Source organism: Helianthus annuus, chromosome 5, assembly GCF_002127325.2.
Source record: "Helianthus annuus cultivar XRQ/B chromosome 5, HanXRQr2.0-SUNRISE, whole genome shotgun sequence".
Classification (NCBI taxonomy): Eukaryota; Viridiplantae; Streptophyta; class Magnoliopsida; order Asterales; family Asteraceae; genus Helianthus; species Helianthus annuus.
In genome coordinates this window covers 20,583,873-20,595,983 of record NC_035437.2, presented here as the reverse complement: position 1 = coordinate 20,595,983, position 12,111 = coordinate 20,583,873, and the positions used below count along the sequence as shown (strand labels likewise).

Genomic DNA, 12,111 nt, shown 5'->3' with positions numbered 1-12,111 from the left:
TTTATGCTAAATATTAGAGAACAAATGTTTTGTTTGATGATGGTTTGCAAAATGATCTTGGTATCTAGTTTATGTGTTACGATTCTTGTCCATAAAATGCATGATTATGTAAGATGAACATGACTGATTTAATATGAAAACTTAAAAGATGAACTACTTGAAGATCATGAAAAACATTTGAAAAATGCTTGTTTTGATCTGTTTTGATGAAGTGTTAGACAAGAAAACATGTTGGTGAAATGGTATTGGTTAGTACATAGGATCATGAAAATGAAATTCTATTGGATAGTACAAGTTGGACAGGTTCTAGAAGAAATCGGGCATCAGGTGTGCAAGTCGAGACCTCCGGTTTCGACTCGAGACCATCAAACTACAACTCGAGACCGCAGTGATTGCGACTCGAGACCTTGACCAAACAACTCAAAACAGACTTCAGGGACTCGAGACCATCAAGGTCTCGACTCGAAATCTCATGGTTTCGACTCGAGACTGGACTCGAGACCTCTGAAATTACGACTCATGCCTGCACTACTCGAGACCAGAAATCCATGACTCGAGATCTCGTGGTTGCGACCCGAGACCGCGTGTTCTCGAGTCGAGACCACCTTGTCTCGACTGGGCTGCCTACTTTGGTTATTGGGCCACAACGTGTTTTTGGTTTGGGCGGACTGTTGACTGGACTATGTGTTAACTGCTATTGTTTGACTGTGCAATCGTTGGATTAGGCCCAATAACCCAACAATAACTGTATGCATGCTATATGTTAGATACGTGTAGGATATACGTGATTACTTGTATCCGAGCCTAACCCATACTGGTAACCATATTAGGACGTGGTGACCAGCATACTTAACCAAGTAAACTAAACTGCCGAGCAACCCAAGGTGAGTTCACAACTTAAAGCATGCGTTCCCGGTGGTTTGGGAAACGGAAACTTAAACAATGTTATCCCCCTCGTAAGGGATACAAACCTACTTTTCTCCCCTTAAACAGGACTCTTAGTTAATTACAGTTTATACGGAATGCAACGAGCAACACTAAACAAAACTCTATCACTCACGTCCCTACTACTTAATACCGATTAGTCGCCGGGGCCAGGCGAACGGGTTATTAGTTGATAGCGCTATTTAGGTCTTACCAGCCTCACACCGTGCCCGTGTATGGGATCGGGAGTGAACTAATGTACTCTGGCAAACCGTCAAGGACGATAGAACATTGACAAACGGGGCACTGCGGAAACGTACGGTCACCTAGTATTCGGTATTGGAAAATAGTTTAGTCGCTTACTTATGGGGTAGCTCCCCACGGCATGTATAAACAGATAAATTAACTGGTGAAACAAGTTTTTGGAAATTAAAAACTGGACAACTCGTGAACTCGCCAACATTTTTGTTGATACCCTACTGCATGTTTTGCAGGTAACCAGTGACTCAGGAGCTTGCAGCTTGGGGAGGTGTAGTGGTCGTCTAACCCTAGTGCTGGGTTCTAAATAAACATGAACTATGAACTGTTTTGTCTATGTTTCCGCTACTTATTTAAACTGTTATCTGAACTTAAACTTTTGAACTTTAAACTGTGTTATTTATTAACCATTACGGTTGGTGAATATTATCTCTACTAACCAATGATCAACATAATTGGTGGCTGGATCCTGGTCAGTCACGCCTCCAATCGGTGGTACTCCGCATGTGGATTTTTGGGGGTGTGACAGATTGGTATCAGAGCCATTGGTTATAGTGAACTTGGTTTTAAAAAGGAAGTCTTTTTGAGAAAAAACCAGACTATAACCCGTGACTCGTGACGACACTACACTCCAAGTGCAAGACCCAACGCATTAGACCTCATGGCTCGGACTAGTGTTTACTTGTTTGCTTACTTTATGTTTTCTGTTCTGTTATACGTACTAGTGTGCCTAGTTAGGTAGATACACCTCCCTCTTCTATCTCATTCTCACTACATTACGACATCACACTCATGCTATGTTTTCTGGTTATGAAGACAATGAGTGGACGCGGAAGAGGAAACGTTAACATGACTCAGGCTCAGTTCACTAACCTGATCAACACGGTGGCTGCAGCTTTCGCAGCTCACCCTGGAGGTAAACTCGTTATTTTAGGATGTTTAGATCCTACCGCCGCATCGTCTTTTCACTCCTAAACCTATTCGCTTCGCTTCTCACAACAGGTCAGCATGCGCCCGCGCAACCACGTGTTTGTACTTTCAAAACCTTCATGGATTGCAAGCCTCTTCCTTTCAATGGCACTGAAGGTGCCATAGGTCTCCTGCACTGGATTGAGAAGGCCGAAGCTGTTTTTGCTGTCTGCGAGTGTCCCCCTGCTAATTGGGTGAAGTTTGCTACTGGTACACTTGAAGGAAACGCGCTTTCCTGGTGGAAAACACAAATTCAGATGCTTGGATTGGAAACTGCTAATGCTACTGCATGGGAAGATTTCAAGGATATGATTAAGGAAGAGTATTGTCACAGGGATGACATCCACAAGCTCGAAAATGAGTACTTTGAGCTCAAGATGGTTGGATCGAAGATCGAGGCCTACACCAAACAGTCTAACGACTATGCTGCTCTTTGCCCAAACATGTCTCGACCTATGTATCGAAGGATCGAATTATACATCAAGGGTTTGGCCCCAGAAATTCGGAGCCATGTGACCTCAGCCAACCTCAATACCATTCAGCCAGTCGTTCGTCTTGCTCACAAACTCACTGATCAGGCTGTGGAACAGGGCAAGCTGCCAAAAAGGGTCAGTGCTACTAATGGAACTTCTGGTGATAACAAGCGTAAGTGGGAAGGAAACCAAAGCAAGGATGCTAACCCCACTCAGGCCCCAACTCAGCAAAGGAAAACCGAAAACAACAAGGGCCCTCAGCAACAGGGTGGCTACCGAGGAAACCACCCCAAGTGTAACAAGTGTAACCGACACCACAGTGGGCCATGTGGCAAAAGTCAGTGTCAGCGATGCAACAAGATGGGTCATGAAGCCAAAGACTGCAGAAGCCAGCTTCCAGTTAGGCAGAATCAGCAACAGCCGCAACAGCAGCAAGGAAACAACCGTGGATGCTTTAAGTGTGGAGCAACGGGGCACATACGCAGGGATTGCCCTGAACTGAACCAGAACCGCAACAACAACCAGGGAGCTGGAAACAACGATCAAAACAACAACAATGCTGGGAATGGTGCAAGAGGAAGGGCTTTTGTTATTGGAGCTGGGGAAGCAAGGAATGACCCCAACGTCGTGGCGGGTAAGTTCCTACTCAATGATCATTATGTTTCCATATTATTTGATTCTGGAGCCGATGCTAGCTATGTATCCCTACGTATTAGTAAGAAGCTTGAGCATACACCTACGTTATTAAGTTCTAAGCATATCGTCGAGTTAGCTAATGGTAGAAGCATCGAGGCCTCACATGTTATCAACAACTGCAAACTAGTATTGTCTGGTCAAACCTTTAGCATCGATCTTTTCCCTATCGATCTTGGAAGCTTCGACGTCGTCATTGGTATGGATTGGTTATCCAAACATCGCGCTGAAATCCTCTGTCAAGAGAAAATGGTTCGCATCCCCCGCCGTTCTGGCAAACCCCTTATCGTTCAAGGTGACAAAGGCATAGAAGTCACAGGCATCATCTCGTTCTTAAAAGCCCAGAAGTGTTTACGAAAAGGGCACACTGCTATCTTAGCACTTGCGCATCCCCCGCCGTTCTGGCAAACCCCTTATCGTTCAAGGTGACAAAGGCATAGAAGTCACAGGCATCATCTCGTTCTTAAAAGCCCAGAAGTGTTTACGAAAAGGGCACACTGCTATCTTAGCACTTGTCACCGACACACAGGAGAAGGAAAAGAGGATCGAAGATTTTCCAGTGGTACGTGACTACCCCGAGGTTTTTCCCGAAGAACTACCTAGACTCCCTCCTCATCGCCAGGTCGAATTTCAAATCGAGCTAGCTCCCGGAGCAGCACCCATAGCTCGTGCACCTTATCGATTAGCCCCCGCCGAACTAAAGGAACTTTCTGCACAGCTGCAAGAACTGATGGACAAAGGATTTATCCATCCTAGTTCGTCACCCTGGGGAGCCCCAGTGCTCTTTGTCAAAAAGAAGGATGGCACATTCCGTATGTGCATCGACTATCGTGAGCTAAACAAGGTTACCATCAAGAATCGCTACCCTCTCCCCCGTATCGACGATCTATTCGATCAATTGCAAGGATCGAGCTACTACTCTAAGATTGACCTGCGATCAGGTTATCATCAGCTGAGAGTCCGTAATGAAGATATCTCCAAAACAGCGTTCAGAACTCGTTATGGACACTACGAATTCCTCGTCATGCCCTTTGGAATGACTAACGCGCCTGCGGTTTTCATGGATCTCATGAACCGAGTGTGCAAACCTTACCTCGATAAGTTCGTAATTGTGTTTATCGACGACATCCTGGTCTACTCAAAAAGTCAAGAGGAGCATGAACAACACCTGCGTCTTATTCTCGAACTCCTTCGCAATGAACAATTGTACGCTAAATTCTCGAAATGTGACTTCTGGCTTCGAGAAGTCCACTTCCTTGGACACGTGGTCAATAAGGACGGAATTCATGTCGATCCAGTAAAGATCGACTCTATAAAGAATTGGCCTACCCCTAAGACACCGACCGAAGTCCACCAGTTCTTGGGATTGGCAGGGTACTATCGTAGATTCATCAAGGGATTTTCAAAGATCGCTCAACCCCTTACAACTCTTACCCAGAAGGGTATCGCTTAAAAATGGAATGATGCTCAGGAGTCTGCTTTTCAGAAACTAAAGGATAATCTCTGTAGTGCTCCTATTCTTTCGTTACCCGGAGGTATCGACGACTTTGTGGTTTACTACGACGCTTCTATCCAAGGACTCGGTTGCGTGTTGATGCAACGCGAGAAAGTTATTGCTTACGCTTCGCGACAACTCAAGATCCACAAACGGAACTACACGACACATGATTTAGAATTCGGAGCTGTGGTCTTCGCGCTCAAGATTTGGAGACATTACTTGTACGGTACCAAGTGCACAATTTACACGGATCACAAGAGTCTTCAGCACATAATGGAACAAAAGGAGTTGAATATGCGGCAACGCCGATGGGTCGAACTCCTAAATGACTACGAATGCGCAATTAAATATCACCCCGGCAAGGCTAACGTTGTAGCCGATGCCCTCAGCAGGAAGGAAACCAAACCTAAGCGTATTCATGCTCTACAGCTCACTATCCACTCGAACCTTCCTAACCAAATCCGAAATGCTCAGGTTGAAGCATTGAAACCAGAAAATATCAGGGCGGAGTCCCTACGCGGGTCAAGGAAGCGGCTAGAACAAAAAGAAGATGATGCTTATTACGTAACCGGGCGCATATGGGTCCCCCTTTATGGAAAGTTACGCGAGCTCGTGATGGACGAAGCCCATAAGTCCCGTTACTCAGTACATCCTGGTTCGGATAAGATGTACCACGACCTCAAGACTACTTATTGGTGGCCTGGTATGAAGGCCAACATAGCCACCTATGTTAGCAAGTGCTTGACCTGTGCTAGAGTTAAGGCCAAATACCAGAAGCCGCAAGGCTTGTTACAACAACCAGAGATCCCGAAATGGAAATGGGAGCAAATTTCCATGGATTTCGTTACTGGCCTGCCTAGATCTTAGCGTGGAAATGACACTATTTGGATGATAATGGATCGATTGACTAAGTCTGTACACTTCCTGGCTATCAAAGAGACAGACAAGTTCTCCACTTTAGCAGACGTGTACTTAAAGGAAGTAGTATCGAGGCACGAAGTGCCAACCTCTATTATATCAGATCGTGATGCACGTTTTACTTCGGAACTGTGGCAAGCAATGCACAAATCCTTTGGCTCACGTTTAGACATGAGCACCGCTTATCATCCACAAACGGATGGGCAGTCTGAACGCACCATCCAAACCCTAGAAGACATGCTTAGGGCATGTGTGATCGATTTTGGCAAGAGTTGGGAGAAACACCTACCGCTAGTGGAATTCTTGTATAATAACAGCTACCACATCAGCTTTCAGGCAGCATCCTTTGAGGCATTGTACGGTCGTAAATGCCGATCACCACTTTGCTGGGCGGAGGTTGGTGACAGCCAGATCATAGGCCCGGAACTGGTGGTAGACACAACGGAAAGGATTGCCCAGATCAGACAATGTATGGCGGCATCTCGTGACCGTCAGAAAAGTTACGCTGATAAGCGTAGGAAACCGCTAGAATTCCAGGTCGGTGACCGGGTTCTACTTAAAGTCTCACTCTGGAAGGGTGTGGTTCGTTTTGGTAAACGAGGCAAGCTGAATCCGCGATATGTCGGACCATTCGAAATTACCGAGAGGATTGGTAAGGTGGCTTATAGATTGAATCTGCCTGAAGAACTGAGTGCGGTACACAACGTCTTTCACATGTCTAATCTGAAGAAGTGTCTGTCAGATGAGACACTCGTAATTCCCTTCAAGGAACTCACTATTGACGAACAGCTACACTTTACTGAGGAACCGGTTGAGATCACGGATCGAGAGATCAAAACCCTCAAACGTAGCCAGATACCTCTCGTGCGAGTTCGTTGGAACTCGCGCCGTGGCCCAGAGTTTACCTGGGAGCGGGAAGACCAGATGAAGCGCAAATATCCCCAGTTGTTCTGATGCGTGCGAAGTGTAGTATATTTTTGATGTATATTTTAAGCCCTTTTTACACTTTTAGCCAAGTTTTAAATTTATAAAACACGATATTTACTAACACTAAACACACATATGGGCAAGTGCACCCATCGTGGACGTAGTATAGTTTTGGTAAGATACCGAGGTCGTCCAAGGACACAAGAGCATTTAGTACCGGTTTATCCTCAACGTCTAATCAACTCAAAATGTTAGAAAAGGTTTTTAAACTAAGAAAATAAAAACTAACTAAATGCTGAAAAATAAAAATAAAATAAAAACAGATAGACAAGATGAATCACTTGGATCCGACTCGTGTATTAGTATAACCTTTGATTATTTTCGCACTTTTGCACTTGTTTAAGAGATTATCTTAGTTATTGTAGTAGGCCCCTCTTTTGAAGGCGACGTTACCCTCAACCCAGTAGTTTGAGTCAGCAAGGATACAATCCTAAAGGGTTGGATTATTGGAAGATAATGAATTAAGTTATTAATGCAAATTATGGTAGGCCCCGCTTTTGGCGGTGACGTTACCCTCGACTAAGTAGTCTGAGTCAGCAGGGATACAATCCTAAATAGCCGGGTTATAGTATTAATAGTAGTTAACTTATGAGGGGGTCAAAGAGTTTGGATCCCCGCCATCCAATACCTATGGGCATTGAAGGAGATCCTACTAAATTTGACCCAGGTCCCTTGCAGGACCTCTAAACGCTGAACAAGGGCAAGACCCTTACCAAACCGTTCCCTTAACCCCCGACCAGGTAGCCAACATACCTCCATATAGACCGTGGAGATATGAATGGTGAAAATCTTTTATTTTATATAGACAGTAAAATAATGCCAAGACACCACGGACAAACGATAAGGAAAAATCACCTTCAAAATAAGCAACTAGTTATTAAAGTCATTAATACAAAACCAAATAAAAAATGCAAAAGATTAAAAATAAAAAGTATTATACTAAACACTTGTCTTCACCAAGTGATGTAAGAGACTTAGGCAAACATGGCCTTGATTGTCAAGAACTCTTACGATCAATCTTGGATCCCGAGACGACTCACACACTCTATGATGGACAATGGATGATGGTGGTGGATGAAGTGTGAGAGAGGTGGTGTGCCAACGGATGAGTTGAAATGAAGCCAAGCACTCCTATTTATAGGCTGAACAGAAGGCTGGGCACGGCCCCGTGTCCGCTGGTTTTTTTTTTCAAAAAAGAAAAAAAAACCCGTGCCCGTCAGACACTCTCTCTCTTCATTAATTGTAATTCGCAATTACAATTAATGCGCCTGCTGTACTTTCGCCACGCCCTCGTGCTCACTGGACACGGCCCCGTGGTGGGCAATAGAAGCTTCTATAGGTTTGTCTTTTCTGCTGCTTCTTGGGCACGGCCCCGTGCTGGCTGAGCACGGGGCGTGTTCAGTCTTCTACCTTCTCTGTTTTGCTTGGGAAGATGCCGTTGAGGGGTCGGGCAATCCACTTGTGTTCCTTTTCTTGTATTTATGTTAGATTTAGCTGTCTTTTTGCTTCTTTTGTGAATTTGAGCTCATTTAATCCTGAAAATACAAAAGGAAGACAAAAACACTCTTTTTCCAACATTAGTACTCAAAAAGGGTTAGTTTTATGCCTCATTTGATGTAATTTATATGTTGCATTTTACACACATCAAATACCCCCACACTTGAACTTTTGCTTGTCCTCAAGCAAAACTCTTTAATATGTGGCTTACACTCCCAAATGGAATGGGTAGAAGAGAAGGTTTTGGCTTGTCATAGAGTGTTGAGAATCCAAGATTTTTTTTTTTTGGGGTTTTATTTTTATTTATTTACAATCCTATTCGTTATGATTTATTTAGAACGTTTCATAGGATAAATTACTTATTTGGGCATAACATGCCTTTTTTAAAATTCCATTTATATACAAGTTCACATACCTCACGGGAGAAATCACTCACACTCGGCCGAAGGTGTATTTTTAGTGAATCACTCGAGAGCGGCATGGAACTTATTCCTACCATAAGCTTTCCAAGCAATCAATCCTCCTCCTTTTTAACTTGTTACCTTTGTAAATATCAAGAGGACTTTTTGGGTATAGGCTTGGGCTAAAGGTGGGTGAATGGGTTAGTAGAAATGGGCGAAAAGCGTAAAAAGCATCGGTTTTCATAAAACACTTTGTTTTAGTGACTTTTTATTTTGAAGTATTTTTCCAAACAAGATTTTTGTTTTAAGAGCTTTGTTTGTTTATTTCTAACTTCATCATTTGTTTTTTAGTCACACGAAAAACCGAGCTTGTTACTAAAATAAAAGGGTGAAAAATAAAAAAGGTTTTTGGTGGGTAAAAAGGTTTTAGGGTAAAGAAATGAAAGGTTTAGGCTCAAAGGGGTTAACTAGGGGGATTTTTTTGGATAGGTGGTAAAAAAAATAAAAAATAATGGTGTAGAAAGAAAAATGGTTAGTCCTAATGCCTCCATCATTTACTTACTTGGGTTTAAGTTGGTAAGGACCGGGAATGAATCGTCATGGCAAGTTCTAGAGTCGTAAGAACCAAGCGGCTATTCACACAAGAAACGAAAAATGAGCATTTAGTCTAAGGATGTAAATTTGTATGCTCAATAAAGGCTCAAAACTCACTATTTGTGGGAATGGGTTTTTATGTGATCAAGTATATATAATCAAATTTTAACTAAGCTTGTCATGCCGTTTCATAATTTTCTTATGTCGGTTCTTATTATCACGACGCTCTCGGTTGTAAATTTATAAAAATATAACCTTATTAATCTTAGGATTCCTAACTTAAACTTTAGACAAGTAAAAAAAATGAAAAATTTTTTTGAAAAAAAATTTGGGGTGTTTAGCGGTTCCAATAGAGTTTTGTGTAAGGCTTGTTATTAGGACTTGCAAAATTTCAAGATTTTAGCATCCCCCCCCCCCACACTTAATTTACACATTGTCCTCAATGTGTCCCAAAAATAAATTTTTAGGTTGATTAGATGTGTAATATAGTGTTAAGAGCAAAGATTTATGTTACTGGCAATTTGGACACGGCCCCGTGGTGACCGGACACGGCCCCGTGTTCAGGTGCCAGTGACGAAAATTAAAGAAAAGAAACAGAAACCTGGACACGGGGGCGTGTCTAGTGAACACGGCCCGTGTCCAGTTACCTGAACTGGGCATTTTTCTGCAGGGGGTTCAGCACGGGGCCGTGTTGGTTGGACACGGCCCGTGTTGAACCTTCTGTATCGGAGAAATTGATGTCGGTTGCCTTGTTCTTGTGCATGGGGTCATTTTTCTCGTTCCCCTTTTCATCCCTTACCACCACGAGTGTGTTTTATTCCTGCAAATTAAAACTAAAAGATTTAAACTAAACTAAGGGTAGTTCCGCGGAATGCCTCGGTGGTGCGCCACGTTTATAAGGGTCCTTGGCTAGACCCAATGTGAGGTTATATATTTTCCGAGTGGGATGTTTGGCATCCCATGTTGCACCGTCAGAGAGCAGCATCCAAACTCGAATCAATAACCTTCATGTAGTTGACCGGGTCGTCGTCCTCTATTCTCTTCCCAACCCCGAATTTTACTTCATCATCCCCGTACCTTAGGGTGAGCGTTCCGTCATTCATGTCTACCACTGCTTGTGCGGTGGCAAGAAAAATGGTCTCCCTAGTATGAGGGGGACCTCGGTGTCTTCCTCCATATCGAGTATGACAAAATCGGTCGGATAGACAAATTTGTTTACCTTTACTAGGACATTTTCGATGACACCTTGCGGGAATTTGACGGATCGATCAGCAAGTTGTATGCTCATTTTTGTAGGACTCGTTGTTCCTAAGCCGAGTCTTTTAAACATTGATGAGGGCATGAGGTTAATGCTAGCCCCAAGGTCGGCTAGTGCAATACGAACGGGGGAGTCCCCGATTGAGCAGGGAATCGTGAAGCTTCCAGGATCGATTTTCTTTTGGGGAAGTTTGTTGAGTACGAGGGCAGAGCATTCTTCGCCTAAGTTAACTAATTGCAAAGTTTCAATTTTCTTTTTATGAGTAAGGAAGTCTCTCATGAACTTAGAGTATTTGGGCATTTGGGTTAGGACATCAATAAAAGGAATATTGACATGCAATTGTTTTAATAGACTTTCGAATTTTGCGAATTGCTCATTGGTCTTTTGACGAATTAACCTACCGGGGTACGAAACTCGAGGAGCCTTGGTAGGCTCTGATGATGGAGGGGAGTTCTTCTCCTGCAGAGACGGGGGTACAGTTTCTTCTGTCGGCGGTGGCGCTTCCGCAGGCCCCACGGTGCGGTTTCGTAACGTAATGAGATGAACTTGCGCTTTTGGGTTTGTTTCGGTATTACTTGGTAATGCACCTTGTGGTCTCTCGGAAAAATTTTGAGCTAGTTGATTTAATTGTTTTTCTATGTTTTGAATACTAGCTTGTTGATCTCTAAAATTTGATTCTAATTGTAGAAACCTGTCCGAGTTTTTCTTTTCAGTGTCGGAGATGAGGCGAGATACAGTATCTTCAAGCCTTTCTCGTCCACCTTGTTGTTGAGTGAAATTTTGTGACTCATTTCTTGGTTGTTGAAAGTTTGTTCGTTGGGTTTGTTGGTTACTACTATTGCCGGGCTCTCTCCAACCAAGGTTTGGGTGGTTTCGCCACCCTTGGTTGTAAGTGCCCGTTGGAGGACCCGACGGCCTAGGTCTATTATCAATGTAGCTTACCGCCTCTTGTTGATCGTCTGTTTCTTTCATACAACTCCAATTTTCATGTGGCCCACCACACCCTTCACAAGCCATAACCGAGACCGTTTTTGTCATTTCCAATTTTTTTATTTTTGAAGAAAGGGCCTCGATCTGGGCTTGTAAAGAATTGCTTTCATCAACCTTATGGGCGCCCGGGGCAATAGATTTATTGCCTCGGGGGGTGTGCCACTGAAAATTGGTTTGAGCAATTTCCTCAATTTGATTATATATTTCATGCGGGCGGCGATTACCTAAAAGTCCCCCGGAGCTAGAGTCAAGTGTCTGCCTTGTGTGTGGCAACAACCCATTATAGAAAGTGGATACTTGTTGCCATATCGCAAGGCCATGATGTGGACACTTTCGCAATAGTTCCTTGAACCTTTCCCAAGTTTCATATAAGGATTCCCCGTCCTCTTGTGAATATGTATTAATTTCAGTCATTAATTTAGCCGTTTTAGCGGGAGGGAAATACTTATATAGAAATTTTTGGGCTAGTTCATCCTAGGTGTTTACCGATCCAGCTGGGAGGCGTTGAGCCAAGCTTTTGCTCGGTCTTTTAGTGAAAAAGGAAACATTCGAAGGCGGATGGCGTCATTTGATGCTCCATTGATCCGAAAGGTATCACAAATTTCTAAGAAATTAATAATATGTAGATGGGGATCCTCGTCCGCAAGCCCA

The 12,111-nt window shown here is 43.5% G+C and overlaps 1 non-coding gene across 1 annotated transcript; it reads left to right on the top strand.

Moving 5' to 3' along the window:
• The first annotated feature begins 11,773 nt into the window (after window positions 1-11,773).
• LOC118492671 lies at window positions 11,774-11,880 on the top strand. Its single transcript, XR_004894673.1, has one exon. It is a non-coding gene; the product is annotated as a small nucleolar RNA R71 (small nucleolar RNA).
• The last annotated feature ends 231 nt before the right edge of the window (window positions 11,881-12,111 follow it).